We start from the raw sequence: 11,446 nt of genomic DNA on the forward strand, positions 1-11,446 counted from the left end.
CCTTTACTGCTGCTGTGTTACGGAGTTTGTCGTAATAAACATCATTGACTTTTATCCTGGTTGTCGTGGTCACGCCTTCGGGCAGTTATTCTACATGTTACTTACATGTCTAGGGGTCTGATACAACCTCCCAGGTTCCGTTACATCTCAGCCCCTACAACTGAGGCTGCCTCCCGTCAGCTCAGGCCCTCAGTTGTGACAAGTTCAACACAAGTTACACCAATCATATATTTGTTACGCACACCAGTGCTAACAGGAGTATACCGGTGTATGAACAGAGAGGGAAGCGAAGCAAACGAACTCACAGACAGTATAACATAACATACACAGGAGGTGATGGAATAACTAATAAACACAAAGTGAACGGAGAAGCCCAAAGGCTCAGGAATTGGGTGTCTCCCTAGTGTCAGGAATGCTCAGATGGAATAGAGCGGACAATGAAGCGATGTGTAGTGATTTCACATGTGGAGCACCTGAAATGATGTTGCTAAGAGCAACAGAAAAAACCCCAAAGGGTTACCAACGGGTGTGGGAATAAACTCCTCGGTCAGAGATAGAAATATAGACACAAGGAGAGTATCCACAATCCTAACCCCCACTTGCAGGGCACAGGTTCAGCTTACTGCCACTAAACTGACACCTGGACGCCCTGCACAGAGAGGGAGGATAAAGCAAGCAGGTCTGAGAGTACAGCCGCAAACCTGCTGGGTTCACAGAATAGCAAAAGAACCCCAGCAGGTCAAACAACTGACTCCAGTCTTACTGCTAGGTCCGGATTGGCAGAATGAAGTACCGAATCCCAAGGCCTATTCGCAGTAAGCAACAAGTAAATACAAAGTCACACAGTACTAGCTAACTCTCTGGAACTGACTAACAAACAAAGATTCAGCAGCATTTGCCTAGCCTGAGAGGATGGTTTATATAGCAGGCGCTGTCCACGCCCCACTCAGACCTCACAGACTGTGAGCACAAAACCAGCGCCGGATTCCCTGCCGTGCACAGAGCCTGTAACCACTACACAGTAAAAACCCGGACCGGAGTATCAGCTGCGCTCAGGTTACTTCGCTAACACTTGCCGCCCGGTTGCCATGGCGATGTGGCAGCACAGAGCAGGAGATCCTAACAGTACCCCCCCTCTGACGAGGGGTCAAAGAACCCCTACCACCGGGTTTATCGGGGAACTGCGAGAAGAAAGAGCGTATCAGTCTGGGGGCATGAAGATCACAACTGCGCACCCACGACCGCTCCTCCGGGCCATACCCCTTCTAGTGCACCAAAAATGACAGCCGACCCCGAACCATCTTGGAGTCAAGAACCCTTTCAACCACAAACTCCCTCTGACCCCGTATCAGAAGAGGAGAAGGTCTTCCACTGGAAGAAGGATTACTAACCGCCAGTTTTAAAAGGGAACAATGAAATGTTTTATTGATACCCAATGAACGGGGCAGATCTAACTGAATTGCCACCGGATTGATAACCCTGGTGATCTTATAAGGGCCGATGAACCGGGGGCCTAACTTATGAGATGGCTGTCTCAACTTCAAATTCTTGGTGGACAACCAGACGAAGTCTCCTAATTTGAAGCTGCAGGGTCTTCTCCGCTTATCAAAAACCCTTTTGGTCACTAATGACACAGACACAAGGGCTTTCTTCACTTTCCTCCAAATACCCCTAAGGACCGAAACAACAGAGGAACCACCAGGCGTGGAAGCCAGGGGGTCAAAAGAATTGGCCTTAGGATGATGCCCATACACACAAAGGAAGGGAGAGATCCCTGTAGCAGAGTGAGCCGCGTTGTTATAGGCAAACTCCGCCATGGACAGATGAGCAACCCAGTCAGTATGACACTTGGAGACATAACACCTGAGGAACTGCTCCAAGGACTGGTTCACCCTCTCAGTCTGCCCATTAGACTGTGGATGGTAGCCTGACGACAAGCTCACAGAAATCTGGAGATCAGAACAAAATGCCCTCCAGAATTTGGCCACAAACTGGGATCCACGGTCAGAGACCACATCAAGTGGCAACCCGTGGAGGCGCACAACATGCTGCATAAATAACTCAGACAGGCGTCTGGCCGATGGCAACCCAACCAGTGGAACGAAATGCGCCATCTTCGAAAACCTGTCAACGACAACCCAAATGGCTGTCATCCCCGAGGATTTGGGCAAGTCCACCACAAAATCCATGGAAATGTGGGTCCATGGCTTAGACGGAATAGAGAGTGGATGTAATGGGCCGACAGGAACCCCTCTAGGAGTTTTATTTCGGGCACAAACGTCACATGCCCGAACCCACTGATCCACATCCCTAGCCACCGAGGGCCACCACACCGCCCTAGACAGCAACTCCCGAGTTCTGGTAATACCCGGATGCCCTGCCGACCTCTTGGCATGGAATTCCAGAAACACTCGCTGTCTTAACCTAGGAGGCACAAACAAGAGACCTACCGGAAGGTCTGGAGGAGCCTGCTCCTGTGCTCTAAGGACTAATGACAAGAGGTCCTGGGTAATGCCCACTTTAATACATGATGGGGACACAATGGGCAATGGCTCCTCGGTGGTCTCTTGAACTGGAGCAAAACTCAGCGAGAGCGCATCAGCCTTGATGTTTTTTGACCCAGGGCGATATGTTATCAAAAAATTAAAGCAAGCAAAAAACAAAGCCCATCGTGCCTGCCTGGCATTGACTCTAAATATGCCAGATTCTTATGGTCGGTGAGAATTGAGACCACAAACTTAGCCCCCTCAAGCCAGTGTCTCCACTCCCCGAGTGCATCCTTTATAGCCAACAATTCCCGGTTACCCACATCATAATTCATCTCGGCAGACGAAAATTTACGGGAAAAGTAAGCACAGGGATGAAGGCGATTATCAGACACCCCCATCTGAGAGAGCACTGCCCCAATACCTATCTCAGAGGCATCCACTTCTACCACAAAAGGACGCTCTGGATCTGGGTGTCGCAGCACCTTGGCCGAGACAAATGCCCTTTTGAGACGGGCAAAGGCCGCTTTGGCCTCACAAGACCAGTGAGCAACATCCGCCCCTTTCTTAGTGAGTGCCACCAAGGGGGCCACTATAGACGAAAAGCCAGCGATAAACCGTCTATAAAAATTTGCAAAGCCCAGAAAACGCTGAAGCGCCTTCAAACTAGTGGGCTGCACCCAATCCAGGACTGCCTGTACCTTAGAACCCTCCATTTGGAAACCTTCTGAGGAGATAATATACCCTAGAAATGCGATTTGCTGGACTTCAAACTCGCACTTCTCCAGCTTCGCCCCAAGCTGGTGGTCTCTGAGTTTCTGGAGGACTAAGCGTACGTGCTTCCGATGTTCCTCCAGGGAATGAGAGAAGATTAGGATGTCATCTAGATAAACAACTAAGAATCTATCCAAATATTCCCTGAGCACATCGTTCATGAATTCCTGGAAGACTGCCGGGGCATTAGAGAGCCCAAAAGGCATCACCAAATATTCATAATGCCCTGAGTGGGTATTAAAGGCAGTCTTCCATTCATCCCCCTCTCTTATTCGGATTAGATTGTAAGCACCGCGTAGGTCAATCTTAGAAAAAATGGTGGCAGTACGAAGCTGGTCAAACAAAACCGAAATGAGAGGCAGTGGGTACGAGTTTTTAATCGTGATACGGTTCAATTCCCTGAAGTCGATGCAGGGTCGCAACGAACCGTCCTTTTTACCCACGAAAAAGAACCCCGACCCAACTGGGGACTGTGAGGGTCTGATAAATCCCTTAGCCAAGTTCTCCTGAATGTACTCTGCCATAGCCTGAGTCTCAGGACGTGACAGGGAGTACAACCTGCTCTTGGGAAGCTTAGCATCCGGCAACAAATCAATGGCACAGTCATAGGGGCGATGGGGAGGTAGTACCTCCGCAACTTTTTTGGAGAACACATCCGCAAAATCTGCATAACATCCTGGCAATCCTGGCAAACTTAGCTGCGAGAGCCTGACTGGAAGGCTCAAGCAACTCCTGAAACAATCACTACCCCAACTAAGAATCTCCCCAGAGACCCAGTCAAATTGAGGGTTATGGGCCATTAACCAGGGTAACCCCAAAACCAATGGGGCAAAAGAACAGACAGTCACATAAAAAGACAATTTTTCAGAGTGTGTGGCTCCAATAAACAAAGGAATTTGGCTGGTGCAGGAGGTAATTTTACCCTGGGACAATGGTCCCCCGTTTAACCCACAGATCTCAATCTCTGATGCCAAAGGTACTGAGGGAACAGAGTGTTCCAGGGCGAATTGACGGTCCATGAAAACCCCATCGGCCCCACTGTCAACAAAGGCCTCAGTCTTGACAGTTTGACCGAGGATCTCCAAAGTCACCGGAATGAGAAAAGTCTTTTTGGGAAATTCTGACTTCTGGCCTGACAGGATATTTCCCATCACCCTCAGGCCCTGAAGTTTTCCGTTTTTTCTGGGCATGATACTACAACATGACCTTTATTCCCACAGTACAAACACAAACCCTGCTGTCTCCTCCGCGTCTTCTCACGCGAGGAGAGGCGGGTAGCCCCAATCTGCATAGGCTCCTCGGAATATTCCTCAGAGTCTGAGGTTCCCTTGGGAAAAAAGGAAACTGCGGTCTCCCTTTCAAGCCTACGCTCTCTCAGCCGTCTATCCACCCGGATGGATAACTGCATGAGCTGATCTAAGCTATCAGGCGAGGGATATTGTACCAGTTGGTCCTTTATCTGGTCAGAAAGGCCCCTTCGGTACTGGTTTCTCAGGGCTGGGTCATTCCACTGGGTATCATAAGCCAACCTCCGAAACTCCGTACTATAAACCTCAGCTGGCCGTCGCCCTTGCTTAAGAACCGTAATCTGAGCCTCGGCTGAAGCCATCTTGTCAGGGTCATCATACAAAATGCCCAGTGCCGTAAAAAAAGCATCAACACTTTTAAGCGACGGACAGTCAGGCTGTAACCCATATGCCCAGACCTGTGGGTCTCCTTGTAGCAAGGAAATCACCATGCCCACCCGCTGAATCTCCGACCCAGAACACTGGGGCCTAAGCCTGAAATATAGCTTACAGCTCTCCTTGAAACAAAAGAACTGCGAGCGATCTCCAGAAAAACGATCCGGGAGATTTACTTTCGGCTCCTTAACCCCTGAACTTGCCGCTGCTGCTGCGGGAGCTCCGCTAGCGGCCTGCGGGGTTTTCATTTTAATGGACATCTCATTAAATTGTCGAGTCAGGACCTGCACCTGATCGACCACCTGTTGCAAAGTATTTTGAGGGGTATGCTCCATATTCCCACAAAATTTCAACAGGAGTAGGGCTGCTGAATATGTTACGCACACCAGTGCTAACAGGAGTATACCGGTGTATGAACAGAGAGGGAAGCGAAGCAAACGAACTCACAGACAGTATAACATACACAGGAGGTGATGGAATAACTAATAAACACAAAGTGAACGGAGAAGCCCAAAGGCTCAGGAATTGGGTGTCTCCCTAGTGTCAGGAATGCTCAGATGGAATAGAGCGGACAATGAAGCGATGTGTAGTGATTTCACATGTGGAGCACCTGAAATGATGTTGCTAAGAGCAACAGAAAAAACCCCAAAGGGTTACCAACGGGTGTGGGAATAAACTCCTCGGTCAGAGATAGAAATATAGACACAAGGAGAGTATCCACAATCCTAACCCCCACTTGCAGGGCACAGGTTCAGCTTACTGCCACTAAACTGACACCTGGACGCCCTGCACAGTGAGGGAGGATAAAGCAAGCAGGTCTGAGAGTACAGCCGCAAACCTGCTGGGTTCACAGAATAGCAAAAGAACCCCAGCTGGTCAAACAACTGACTCCAGTCTTACTGCTAGGTCCGGATTGGCAGAATGAAGTACCGAATCCCAAGGCCTATTCGCAGTAAGCAACAAGTAAATACAAAGTCACACAGTACTAGCTAACTCTCTGGAACTGACTAACAAACAAAGATTCAGCAGCATTTGCCTAGCCTGAGAGGATGGTTTATATAGCAGGCGCTGTCCACGCCCCACTCAGACCTCACAGACTGTGGTGAGCACAAAACCAGCGCCGGATTCCCTGCCGTGCACAGAGCCTGTAACCACTACACAGTAAAAACCCGGACCGGAGTATCAGCTGCGCTCAGGTTACTTCGCTAACACTTGCCTCCCGGTTGCCATGGCGACGTGGCAGCACAGAGCAGGAGATCCTAACAATATTAAGAGGGAAGTCCAGATAGAAAGCATTTTGTCCCTCCTGGAATGGATCATGCTGGGGGTATGCACAATCTAAAATACACTTCCCCGCCTTCCACCGGGGGGGGGGGGCTTGTCTTAAGTGGCAATACGGCCCTGGATGGGGTCAGAAAAGAGATGCAGGGAATGGGCCGGCATGAGGGGGCAGTTTTTGGAGAGTCCCCAGAAAGACATGGGTGAAATGTTCATGAATGATGTGTGTGGTAGTTGTGTGTGTGTAGTGGGTGTTATTATGGGTGGGGGGATATAAAGGGGAGTTTGGCTCATATTTTGCTCCGGGGCCCACAGACCTTTGTCTAAGCTACTGCTTATCTCCGTAACAAAATGTGTTTGGCCGCTTGCCCGAGGTATTGCTCTGATTAACCTTTAATAACATTCTAAATACATTTCAGCATGGGGTTATGAGATCCCATCATGTGAAACTAATTTAGCTGCTTTCTTCGTGGTAGTAAGTAGACGCTTAGATCAGGGTGTTGCTGTGTCAGCCTTGCGGTCACCACATGACACCTACCTTCAGAGAGTTTCTGTTAACAGAAAATACCTTATATTAATGGTGCCAGTGGTTGACTGTAGGTTGATTCTCTTTTCATTTGGAGGGATGATTTATAAGGGTGTTTATGTGTCTGCAGATGACAGTGCTTATTTAAGGCCGTTACCTCAGGGCTTAATGTCTAATTTGTGCAAAGGGATTTACACAAATTAGGTGTCTGAGCTGCTGTCTGGCAGATGCCGTCTTAAAGCAACATTTAATGTTATGCATTGGGGAAAGAAATACTAAACTAAATGACTCATTACATGGCGCACAGAGAGCAAATTACTGACGGACAAGGAGATACTGGCACTCACACTGTCCTGCTGTAGGTAATGCCAAACATTGGGCCCGATTCAGACCTGATCGCTGCTTTTTGCACAGAGGGCGATTATCGATTGACTGTGAATGCGTATGCACCGCCAAACAGCTGCAAGTTGGTGCGAAAAATTAGATCACACAGCCATTCGCATGCTGATTGACAGGAAGATGCCGTTTGTGGGTGGCAACTAGACGTTTTCTGGGAGTGTCAGGAAAAACGCAGGCGTTCCCAAGCGGTTTTTGGGAGGGTGGGTGACGTCAGCTCCGGAATCGATCAGCCTGTTCTCATCGCACTGAAGGAGTAAGTCCTGGGCTGCGCACAGACTGCACACACCGAAAAAAAAACATTCGATGATGAGTGAGTTGCAAACGGATGTGCAGCTGTCCGCTGGCTGAAGGACATTTTTGCACGGCGTACACATGTGATCGCACACTTGCACGGGGCAAATTTACACTCCGCAGGACAACAAAGTTAGCAGCACAGCGATCAGGTCTGAATTAGGTCCATTGTTTGGTGCCTTTTTTTCATATTCTCTCCAAGGGCCTGATCCAGAGATAGACGTAGGTCACGCAGCATCTGCTGGGTCTTTGGACGCAGCTGCTGTATGGAAATATTCGATTGCAGCTGTGTAAATAGACGCCTCCTGATGGCTTCTCTGATCCACTGCTGCGCCCGAAGACGCATCATCAGACCATCTGCAAGAACATTGGACATGTGAGCGTTCCTCAGGATGTCTGGGTAAACACACACAAGAGGCCAGGAAATCTGCCTTGGAAGACAGACACCCTGGCCTTGGCACACCTACAAAACAGGGCAGATGCCCTCATTTTGTAAAAGCTTTCATGTCACTGCCTCGTCCCCAAACGGCCACGGCATTTCGTCACAGGCACACAGCCAGATAGCCCAATATGTCTGCAGATATATCAGCCATAGGCGGTGCTGCACAGTCAACGCGATAAGTTTGTGAACAATGTTTTTTACAGACATATCAGGGGTGCACACCCACTGACGGGCTCACAATATATTGGCCACTCACTTGAACGGCTTATATATTGACCAGTGTGTACCGAGCTTAGTGCATACATTCCATGTATGAGGAATGTATGCACTGATATACAGCCTGTCACCAATCTCATTGGAAAGATGACCTTAGAATACACAAATGAGATGGGCGGAGTTCTCGATTTTAGGCAAGAGTGAGAGAACTAGACTTTTTATGGCCTATGATTATTATTATTATACAGGTAACTATGTCGCTTTCACATTGCAATGCCGGGTGGCACCCGGGAATTGGAAACAGGTCCTTCCCGGGTGCCACCTGGCATTGGACCCTTTCAAACTGGCTTCCCAACCCGGCAATATGCCGGGTCGGGTTGCCATTGAGGGCGTGGATGGAGCCGGCATTGGGGGCGGGTGCGGAGGCGGTGCTGAGATGAGATAATTTCCTCGCCGTCTATGCAGTGAACGGGTCCCGGATCGCATTGACCTGGCAACCTGTTCACACTGCACCTGACCCGGGAATAACCCTTCTTTACTCCCAGGTTGAATTACCGGGTCTGGCGACCCAGGAATTTGTCAGTGACCCTTTTCACACCACACAGCGACCATTATCTACCCGGCAATACACCGGGGCGATACCGGGTTATTTGTGTGGTGTGAAAGGGGTATTACCTGTATAAATGTTATGTGTTCCCAAATAATAAGGGTGCCCCTGTCCTGCCGAAATAAATACTCCTATGTACATTTTCTGGACAGCAGTTTGCAATAGCGTAAATTTCCGCCATTGTGCATTGGGTTGCGGAGCAAAATTGTCTTTTCGAAGGAGCAGAAGATTGCACTGGCCAACAGGAAGAGATGGATGAGGCAATAGCTGGAAAAGACCCACCGTGGTACCTAGTATAAGGAGGAATATAAAAATGTGATTTTATTTTACGGAGCAAAACTATTAGTATGATATAAAGTGGTGTGGAGGCTTTTAGGGGTGTTCTTTGCTTTGTGGAAGGGATCACAGACCTCTTTTTGCTGCAAATAATAGAATTTTGCCATATATGAGCAATCTTATCTTATACAATAAATGGTAAATATTTGCGTCTTCCAGTTGAACAACTTCGACGAACCCTCGCTCTCACAATTTAAGCCTTGAATAAGTTTAAATCAATATCAGCAAAATGTAAACGTTTTATCTAATGAAAGGGATGGTTCTAAATGGTAGGAATTTCAACTTTACACTATGGGGTGTATTTATTAACCGTCGTCTGGTTTTCAAAGCACACTGTTCATTGGCAACTTTGATCAATGGTGGTAAATATTCCCCAAGACCAGTTGGTTCTTGTTATTTTGCACCATGCGTCTCTTCAAATTTGTCTGGTGCACACTTAGGAGTAGATTTACTATCCGTTGGGTTTACAAAGCTGCTGATGATCAGCAGTTTTGAGCAATGGATTTCAAAGGACAATTGCAATTGATGCTAAATCAACGTGGTTTAGCATTAATTACAGCACTATTGTCCTTTGTAAACCTGACATCAGCCCCCTAGTGGCCCTCATTCCGAGTTGTTCGCTCGCTAGCTGCTTTTAGCAGCATTGCACACGCTAAGCCGCCGCCCTCTGGGAGTGTATCTTAGCTTAGCAGAATTGCGAACGAAAGATTAGCAGAATTGCGAATAGAAATTTCTTAGCAGTTTCTGAGTAGCTCCAGACTTACTCCTACATTGCGATCAGTTCCTGGTTTGACGTCACAAACACAACCAGCGTTCGCCCAGACACTCCCCCGTTTCTTCAGACACTCCTGCGTTTTTCCCAGAAACGCCAGCGTTTTTTCGCACACTCCCAGAAAACGGCCAGTTTCCACCCAGAAACACCCACTTCCTGTCAATCACACTACGATCACCAGAACAATGAAAAAGCTTCCTAATGCCGTGAGTAAAATACCTAACTTTTGTGTAAAATAACTAAGCGCATGCGCTCTGCGAACCTTGCGCATGTGCAGTAAGTGACTAATCGCAGTATAGCGAAAATCGGCAACGAGCGAACAACTCGGAATGACCCCCAGTCTTTGGAGATGCAAACCTACAACTTTTGTCATTTCTAATGTGCTTGGAGGCACCTCCAAAGACCAGAAAGTAAGCACGCACCATGAGAGGACCATGTAAGCTCCATGATATTTGGATTAATACATTGGGCAGCATGGATGGTGTAATGGTTAGCATTACTGCCTCGCAGCACTGAAGTCATGGGTTCGATTCCCATCATGGCCCTAACTGTGTGGAGTTTGTATATACTCCCTGTGCTTGCGTGGGTTTCCTCTGGGTACTCCGGTTTCCTCCCACAATCCAAAAATATACTGGTAGGTTAATTGGATCCCATCAAAAATTAACCCTAGCGTGAATGTGTGTGTGTACATGTGGTAGGGAATGTAGATTGTAAGCTCCATTGGGGCAGTAACTGATGTGAATGGCCATGCGCAGTTAATCGCCGATCGCCCAAAACGCACAGCAGCGATCAGGTCTGAATCACCCCCTTGATTTCCTCACGGCACTGATAACTGAGTGTTCTTGGGTAGTGATTCAGACCCAATCGCTGCTGTGCGTTTTTCACACAGCGGACAATCAGCAATAGACTGCGTATGCAAAGCGTCAGCCAACATCAACAGGCATCGTCGGTCAGCAACAGGCTGGTGCGAAAATGTAATTTGCATGCTGATTGACAGGAAGAGGCCGTTTGTGGGTGATAACCGACCGTTTTCTGGAAGTATCTAGGAAAACATAGGCGTTCCCAAGCGTTTTCAGGGCAGGAGTGTGACATCAGCTCCGGACACGATCAGCCTGTTCTCATCGCATGATAGGAGTAAGTTCTGTGCTGCGAACAGACGGCACACAGCGGAAAAATCATTCAGTGGTGAGTGAGGTGCGAACGGATTTGCAGCTGTCCGCTGACCGAAGGATCTTTAGCAGCTCGGCGTACACATGCGATCGCACACTTGCACGGCGAATATACACTCCCCTTGGGCGGCGACTGTCTGATAGCAGGACAACAATTTTAGCAGCCCAGCGATCAGGTCTGAATCACCCCTTCATTCTGTAAAAAGTCAGTTGAGAGAAGGGGATGTGAAATTACATTTTGGTAGTTATAAGCATCCTCCTGCAGCCAAGTACAACACATATAATATACTGTATGCTTTATATCAGTTGCAGTATATGAATGTGAAAAATAAAAATAATCCAATTTTAAGGCACAATAATTTTACTACATTGCAATGACTGGATATTTAACTTTTTCTGTAAATATTCTAGAACTGCTTTGCCTTGTAGGGTGCAGCAATATTGTTTGTTTTCATATACAGCAGTGTT

Source organism: Pseudophryne corroboree, chromosome 5, assembly GCF_028390025.1.
Source record: "Pseudophryne corroboree isolate aPseCor3 chromosome 5, aPseCor3.hap2, whole genome shotgun sequence".
Lineage (NCBI taxonomy): Eukaryota > Metazoa > Chordata > Amphibia > Anura > Myobatrachidae > Pseudophryne > Pseudophryne corroboree.